The sequence below is a fragment of the Cyprinus carpio genome, chromosome A14, assembly GCF_018340385.1.
Source record: "Cyprinus carpio isolate SPL01 chromosome A14, ASM1834038v1, whole genome shotgun sequence".
Classification (NCBI taxonomy): Eukaryota; Metazoa; Chordata; class Actinopteri; order Cypriniformes; family Cyprinidae; genus Cyprinus; species Cyprinus carpio.
Genome location: NC_056585.1, coordinates 23,007,327 through 23,015,299, shown reverse-complemented (window position 1 = coordinate 23,015,299; position 7,973 = coordinate 23,007,327). Strand labels below are relative to the sequence as shown.

The 7,973-nt window shown below is 33.9% G+C and overlaps 1 long non-coding RNA gene across 1 annotated transcript; it reads left to right on the top strand.

Annotated features, from left to right (window-relative positions):
• The first annotated feature begins 2,525 nt into the window (after positions 1–2,525).
• Positions 2,526–7,973, top strand: LOC109049101. Its single transcript, XR_006161688.1, has 5 exons — positions 2,526–2,689; positions 3,093–3,178; positions 3,251–3,315; positions 3,884–3,995; positions 7,791–7,973. It is a non-coding gene; the product is annotated as an uncharacterized LOC109049101 (long non-coding RNA).

The window sequence follows — 7,973 nt, the reverse complement described above, 5'->3', positions numbered from 1 at the left end:
CATTTAAGCTTCATTAGAATATGTACATGCATAATGTAAATGTTATTATGTCCCCACACTCAAAGAATGATTTTAGTAGTTTGCTCAGTTTACTTAAAATAAGCTAACACAACACAAATCTTTATTAAATGACAAGTTTTTTACTTAGTTGTCATTTGCACAAAATTATATTACATTAAATAAAATTACATTTGTAAAATGTCAAGTTTACTTAAACCATTTGTGTTGGGGCTACATTAATCATTTATGTTGCATTGACTGAAACTGGGAAGTGGATTTCTAGTTCCCAGCATGCTTTGCATAGGGATAGATCTGGAAAGTAAATGTTGTAATTAAGTGCTGGGTAAAGTTTTTTTTTTTTTTTTTTTTTTTTAGTAAAGTTTGTTATTAAATCTATTTAAGTTTGTTGTTCAGTTATATTTGGCATTTAAAAGAGTTTATGTTTTGTCAATTTTTGAGGTTACCATTATGCTGAAGTGTAGACCTTGTGGTTAGGTTATGGCTACATGGCCTCAAACAATGTGTTATCTGTATGGAACCATTTTCCAACTCAAAACCAAAGGAAGTGTGGATAAAATGTGCTCTATGCATGCACTGTCTGGGCTATCAAGCTGGCACTCCAAGATTAACAAAATTAATTTGTTACAATTGTGACTCTAATTGAGAATTCAGACACAGATACGCAAATGTGCATATATGACAGTGTTTTTTTTTTTTCTTTGCATGTTTTTTTTATACAGATACACTGAAGTTGAGTGTTCATAGAAAAGAAATGCTGTTAAGCAAGTATGTTCTAGTAGAGTAATTTACACACACATGCTCACACGCGTGAGTTTCCACAGAAAGTGGAACTGAGTTATGTTCAGTCACCAAAGAAAGACATTGTAAACCTGTTTTTGTAGCATATTGCATGGTGTGGCTTCTGTTTTTTTCTTTTTTTGATTAATTGTTACAAGTTACCCCAGTATGTGTTACGTCTTACCCCAGCAGTGGGATGGATTGTAACAAAGGCACTCCATGTATTTGACATCAACTTATAAGGGGTGTGATATTCTTGCAGAGGTTTCAATGGGTGCTTTTTGAATTACACAAATGTAGGTGCTTTGTATAAAAGTTTGAAAACGCTACCTTGAAAACTCTGTGAGTAACAGATGCTGAAGTAAAAAGTGTTACAACCATACCCGGTCTTCCCTACATGTGCAGAGTAAGAACATATAAGGTAATCGAAGTGTTAAAAACATATGTGCACAGTTTAGTTGAAAGTTACAGTTTACCCTCTTTAACTTCATGTTATTAAACTGAATGAACAAAGCAAACTGTAAGCTGAAATATCCACCAAAAATAAATAAATAAAGAAATAAATAAATACTGAAGAGTGTGTGGTTTATCTGTAAATCTGAAATGTAATTTAATGTATACACAGGAGACTCTTGAGATCCTCACAGAAACCTCTCCTGCCTCGTTCTTTTCAGAAACTGAGAAACAAAATAATAACAGCACTGTTAATGATGAAAGCTAACAACATACAGTTTCATGTTATTTAACAACATATAATTTTATATGCTGACCCTGGTAGTACCAGGAGAGTACCCCGACACATAACTGTAGGCCTATTTAAATGCTTAAAACTAAACACTATCGTAACTATTTAAGCTAACATTATCTAGCTATTGATGCTCTCTCGTAAATGACATCATTACTGTATTCTTGATAATCGATAACACCTTCATAGCCATGAAAATATGTACACAGGGTTGCCAACTTTGGTTGCCTGGCTGGAGTGTGATTAGTTAAAAGTTATGAAAATGACATGAAAATGTGCCAAAAATATGTCTCTTGGCAGAAAACAAAGACTTTTTAAGATGAAAATGACAAGAATTTAGCATTATAACCAGTAGATGGCAGCAGAGGATCACTCATTAGCTCAGTTTTTATGTTAAAAATTGTGCATGGTCCCTTTATAAAAAAAAAAAAAAGGTTGCCATTTTGTAGCTTTTTCACATCTTGCTTTTAGGTTTATTATAAAATGACTACTGTAACACAGTTTAGTGCTTTTACTGTATTGAAGTATAAAGTATAGCAAGTGCAGGAAGTCACAAAGTCTCATGCCATTTAAAAAAATAAAAAAAGAATTAAGTCCAGACACCAACGGCCTAGAAGGGTTAATGTAGCAATGTGGTCACTCAGTTTTCAAGATCAGTTTTAAATGGTCAACTGTTAATAGATTTGAACAAAGAAATAAAGTGTTACTATAGACAGACCGTATTGATTGTAAATACAAAAATAAGACGAGTAAAGAAAATGCGGTACTTATTAAAATAATCACCCTTTACTTAAATATATGAACACAGAAAACTGCTGTCAACAGGTTAATATAACGTTTCCCATTCTATGACTAGGGCTCTCCTCGGAGTAGCTGCGAGCTCTGCGTCTTCTTCTTGTGTAATATAACACATTTTTCTTTTTATGTCTGCCTTTTTCAACTTTTAACATAGACATTTTTACTTTAAATGCGTTGAAATTTATAGGTTTTTGAAAGTTATTTTAAGCGAGGACACCATAGAAATGAATACGTTCTCTCTTAATTTACTTTTTTTTTATATACATAGATATATCATGCATACCTTCAATAAATACCTGCCTGTGGCTATTTACATATGGATTTTGGGCTCCTCTCTCAATTGTGCAGGTATGATTTTTTTGCCAAAACTCTTTCTTGCATTTATTTTGTGGCATATAGTATGTGCTATGCTAGCTGTTAATTTAAGGGTCATCAATATTTTTTTGAGTGATCAGTTTCATTAGAAGTTGTCATAACTCAAAAAGACTGATGCAAACTGTTGCGTTAATTGATTTTGCTGAAACAAAACATTGCTTTAAGACTGGTTTTGTGGTCCAGGGTCACATATTTGAATGCAGGTTTTATGAGAGTAACAAATGTTTGTGTGAAAAAATAGATTCATATTGAATGGATAATTCTTATTTTATATTTATTTTAAATGAGTGATATTTACTGTCAAGTAATGTGACTGACCTGCAGTATATTATGTTGTATTTTGAACATTAAATTTAATTTACTAATGTTTCACCAGATTTTGGAGACATTTTTTATAAAGTTTATGTCAATCTAACAATGAGTGGAAGCATCACAGACCCTCAACACACTATACAGCAATGGGTGAGTAATGACACATATGATAAAAAGTCATTTAGAGCAGACCTTTGTATTTGATGTGCTTCTTTTATTCAGCTTCAGCAAACACTGGGAAAATGCAACATGCACATTTGGAATCTTGTGATAAAAGGAGCTCCTAAGTAAGTGTCCCAACATTGAACACATGGAACACGCAAATACAGTTGAAATAGATGCTGTATTGTTACTCAAATAAAATAAACTTAAACTTAAACTTTTTTAAAAAGAAAACTAACGTTTTCAGAACTTAATGGGACAATTGGCAAATCATTCTTAAAAAAACTTTTTGTTAGCTGGGGAGTTGTCAAAAGTCTTTTGCTGACAAACAAGGGCATAGAATTAGGGGACGCTATGGGACATGTCCCCTACCAATATCCAGCCTAATTAAGACACCCAGCACTCTGCTGCTGCTGTAATGTTGTTGGTTTTACATAATCAAAATTGTGTAATTATTGTCTGATGAATATGCTAACATAAAAAGTTCTCTTTATGAATTATGAGAGTGTTGTCTGCTGTTATGTCCCACACCAATGTCAAAATAAAACCTACCTCTGGGTACCGGTAACAATATACATTGTTAATTTACTTACACTAACGACATTGTAACAATACAAAGCTGGTTGAAAATCTGTGAACAAACCCTTTAATAAATGACTAAATGAGGGTCACTTTATTTCTAATTCCATTTAGTAAGTTAAATGGGGCAACTGACAGAGCAGCGTGGGATCATCCGAACATGAGCAAGTGTATAAGGACGGTTTCAGATTTTGATGATTTGGAAAATATCATAGTTATACAGCTGGTAAGTTATCAATTATGGGATTTTATTTGCCTTTAATTGTCAAAGGAGACAGAAGCATAATTCCCCTTACGAAAAAGAAGTTTATTCAAGTGTGCTATTAGTATACTTATTTTAAACTAAAAATAGGAAAGTATACTTTTAGTTTACTATTTATGTACTTCTCAGACATTGGCTTTATGTACTTCTAAGATATATACTTATAATGACAATTAAGTATACTTGACTTATACTTACAAAAAGTCAAAATATACTTGAACTTTACTTAAGTATACTTAAATAAAATAACTTGAAGTATACTACTTTTTGGTAAGGGTCATTCAGCCCACTTTATTATTCTCTGTGTTGCATCTGGCTCCAGACAACTCAGCAGACATTGTGGACCTGATTGAGGATCTTTTAAATGAACAAACTGATCTGGGGTGCGTTTCCCAAAACCATAGCTGCTAACCTGTTAGCAGCTTAGTTGGTTGGCATTGGGAAATTGCATTGCAACCAACAAAGTTACTAACTTATTTAGCAACTATGGTTTTGGGAAACGCACCCCTGAATGATGCTCAGCTGGACATTGCGCTTGAAAAACTGTCTGAGGTCACTGAGGTTGGAACCTTAACCACAGACCTGTCCAGCGACATTACTAAAATTGTTTCAGGAATCTGTTATATCAAAACTAATCCCACCCAAGTCAACAAGTAAGTATGCAAGCAGGCCAGATCATTTTGTGAAGGATTGTATTTTGATATATATAGTTTAAGGCAGGGCTGGAGGGTCACTGTCTTACAAAGCTAAAAAGTTATTTTAAGCGAGGACACCATAGAAATGAATACGTTCTCTCTTAATTTACTTTTTTTTTATATACATAGATATATCATGCATACCTTCAATAAATACCTGCCTGTGGCTATTTACATATGGATTTTGGGCTCCTCTCTCAATTGTGCAGGTATGATTTTTTTTTTGCCAAAACTCTTTCTTGCATTTATTTTGTGGCATATAGTATGTGCTATGCTAGCTGTTAATTTAAGGGTCATCAATATTTTTTTGAGTGATCAGTTTCATTAGAAGTTGTCATAACTCAAAAAGACTGATGCAAACTGTTGCGTTAATTGATTTTGCTGAAACAAAACATTGCTTTAAGACTGGTTTTGTGGTCCAGGGGTCACATATTTGAATGCAGGTTTTATGAGAGTAACAATGTTTGTGTGAAAAAATAGATTCATATTGAATGGATAATTCTTATTTTATATTTATTTTAAATGAGTGATATTTACTGTCAAGTAATGTGACTGACCTGCAGTATATTATGTTGTATTTTGAACATTAAATTTAATTTACTAATGTTTTCACCAGATTTTGGAGACATTTTTTATAAAGTTTATGTCAATCTAACAATGAGTGGAAGCATCACAGACCCTCAACACACTATACAGCAATGGGTGAGTAATGACACATATGATAAAAAGTCATTTAGAGCAGACCTTTGTATTTGATGTGCTTCTTTTATTCAGCTTCAGCAAACACTGGGAAAATGCAACATGCACATTTGGAATCTTGTGATAAAACGAGCTCCTAAGTAAGTGTCCCAACATTGAACACATGGAACACGCAAATACAGTTGAAATAGATGCTGTATTGTTACTCAAATAAAATAAACTTAAACTTAAACTTTTTTAAAAAGAAAACTAACGTTTTCAGAACTTAATGGGACAATTGGCAAATCATTCTTAAAAAAACTTTTGTTAGCTGGGGAGTTGTCAAAAGTCTTTTGCTGACAAACAAGGGCATAGAATTAGGGGACGCTATGGGACATGTCCCCTACCAATATCCAGCCTAATTAAGACACCCAGCACTCTGCTGCTGCTGTAATGTTGTTGGTTTTACATAATCAAAAATTGTGTAATTATTGTCTGATGAATATGCTAACATAAAAAGTTCTCTTTATGAATTATGAGAGTGTTGTCTGCTGTTATGTCCCACACCAATGTCAAAATAAAAAACCTACCTCTGGGTACCGGTAACAATATACATTGTTAATTTACTTACACTAACGACATTGTAACAATACAAAGCTGGTTGAAAATCAGTGAACAAACCCTTTAATAAATGACTAAATGAGGGTCACTTTATTTCTAATTCCATTTAGTAAGTTAAATGGGGCAACTGACAGAGCAGCGTGGGATCATCCCGAAATGAGCAAGTGTATAAGGACGGTTTCAGATTTTGATGATTTGGAAAATATCATAGTTATACAGCTGGTAAGTTATCAATTATGGGATTTTATTTGCCTTTAATTGTCAAAGGAGACAGAAGCATAATTCCCCTTACGAAAAAGAAGTTTATTCAAGTGTGCTATTAGTATACTTATTTTAAACTAAAAATAGGAAAGTATACTTTTAGTTTACTTTTTATGTACTTCTCAGAAATGGGCTTTATGTACTTCTAAGATATATACTTATAATGACAATTAAGTATACTTGACTTATACTTACAAAAAGTCAAAATATACTTGAACTTTACTTAAGTATACTTAATAAAATAAACTTGAAGTATACTACTTTTTGGTAAGGGTCATTCAGCCCACTTTATTATTCTCTGTGTTGCATCTGGCTCCAGACAACTCAGCAGACATTGTGGACCTGATTGAGGATCTTTTAAATGAACAAACTGATCTGGGGTGCGTTTCCCAAAACCATAGCTGCTAACCTGTTAGCAGCTTAGTTGGTTTGGCATTGGGAAATTGCATTGCAACCCAAAAAGTTACGAACTACTTATTTAGCAACTATGGTTTTGGGAAACGCACCCCTGAATGATGCTCAGCTGGACATTGCGCTTGAAAAACTGTCTGAGGTCACTGAGGTTGGAACCTTAACCACAGACCTGTCCAGCGACATTACTAAAATTGTTTCAGGAATCTGTTATATCAAAACTAATCCCACCCAAGTCAACAAGTAAGTATGCAAGCAGGCCAGATCATTTTGTGAAGGATTGTATTTTGATATATATAGTTTAAGGCAGGGCTGGAGGGTCACTGTCTTACAAAGCTTAGCTCCAACCCTAATCAAACACAGTTGCCTGTAGCTTTCTAGTGATCTTGAAGACATTAATTAGCTTGTTCAGGTGTGTTTGATTAGGGTTGGAGCTAAAGTCTGCAGGACAGTGGTCCTCTAAGGCCGAAGTTGCCCAGCCCTGGTTTAAGGGATAGTTGTACCAAAAATTGATTTTCTATCATTATTTACTCATTCTCATGGTGTTTCAAACATGTATACTTTCATCTATGGACACAAAAAGAGAAAATTAAAATATAAGACCCAAGTTGCTACAATATGATTTTAGAAGATCGCACACTATTTTGAATGGATAATGCTTATTCTTTTTTTTTTCATGTCAATTTTCATGGAGATAAAACAGCTGATAAAACATCAACTTAAAGTTAAAGCATCTGAATGATCGATTTATTACAAACACTCAGCTTTCACTTCACAAGATTTTAATTGATGGAATAGAGTCAGCTATTTGGACTCTCATTCTGACCCATTCACTGAGGAGGATCCAGTGGTGAGCAAGCGATGCCATGCTAAATTTCAAAAAATCTGTTCTGATGAAAAAATTATAACCTGAGGAGGAGTACATTTTCAGCTAATTCCCTGATAGCGCACATACATCATGGAGACGTCTATTTGATATGTCTATAAATATATCTCTGAATAAAAAAAATAAATAAAATAAAGTGTACGTCTCAATATCCAATTTTCCTGCTGTCTTCACTTCATTGTGGCTTTCTGTCTTTGTGTGTGGTAGAATTCTTTCTATTACTGACCTTATGGGAGACAGGATGGTGTTCGAGGGAGATGCTCATAACATGACAGCACCTTCATTAGCACTTCAACTGATGAACCCTGACACCTCTCAGTTCCACAGCCTCACATTCGAGGTGTCCTCCTTACTGAATGATAGCACCCCTGAGGTAAGAGACAAAGAGAG